The 661-nt window shown below is 56.1% G+C and overlaps 1 non-coding gene across 1 annotated transcript; it reads left to right on the top strand.

The window, feature by feature from the left end:
• The first annotated feature begins 244 nt into the window (after nt 1-244).
• LOC134758626 (U2 spliceosomal RNA) lies at nt 245-435 on the top strand. Its single transcript, XR_010134034.1, has one exon. It is a non-coding gene; the product is annotated as a U2 spliceosomal RNA (small nuclear RNA).
• The last annotated feature ends 226 nt before the right edge of the window (nt 436-661 follow it).

Below are 661 nucleotides of genomic sequence, written 5' to 3'. Positions count from 1 at the left end.
CGCCCTCTGTGAAAGGGCGGGGCATGCAAATTCGAAATGAAAGCCCGGGAACGCCGGAAGAAGCACGGGTGTAAGATTTCCCTTTTCAAAGGCGGAGAATGAGAAATCAGCCCGAGAGTGTAAGGGCGTCAATAGCGCTGTGGACGAGACAGAGGGAATGGGGCAAGGAGCGAGGCTGGGGCTCTCACCGCGACTTGAATGTGGATGAGAGTGGGATGGTGACGGCGGGCGCGAAGGCGACCGCATCGCTTCTCGGCCTTTTGGCTAAGATCAAGTGTAGTATCTGTTCTTATCAGTTTAATATCTGATACGTCCTCTATCCGAGGACAATATATTAAATGGATTTTTGGAGCAGGGAGATGGAATAGGAGCTTGCTCCGTCCACTCCACGCATCGACCTGGTATTGCAGTACCTCCAGGAACGGTGCACCCCCTCCGGGGATACAACGCGTCTCCTAAAAGTAGAGGGAGGTAAGAGACGGTAGCACCTGCGGGGCGGCTTGCACGCCGAGTGCCTGTGACGCGCCGGCTCGACTTAACTGTTTCCCTGAAGTACCGCGAGGTTCCTGATCTGCGGGCGGTAGACGGTAGGCTTATGCGGCACGCTTCCGTTTCCACCGTGACTACTGCGCTTCGGGAAGGCCACGACCTACTCCTTTGG

The sequence above is a fragment of the Gorilla gorilla genome, chromosome 4 (assembly GCF_029281585.2).
Source record: "Gorilla gorilla gorilla isolate KB3781 chromosome 4, NHGRI_mGorGor1-v2.1_pri, whole genome shotgun sequence".
Classification (NCBI taxonomy): domain Eukaryota; kingdom Metazoa; phylum Chordata; class Mammalia; order Primates; family Hominidae; genus Gorilla; species Gorilla gorilla.
This window is presented reverse-complemented; position numbering and strand designations above follow the sequence as displayed.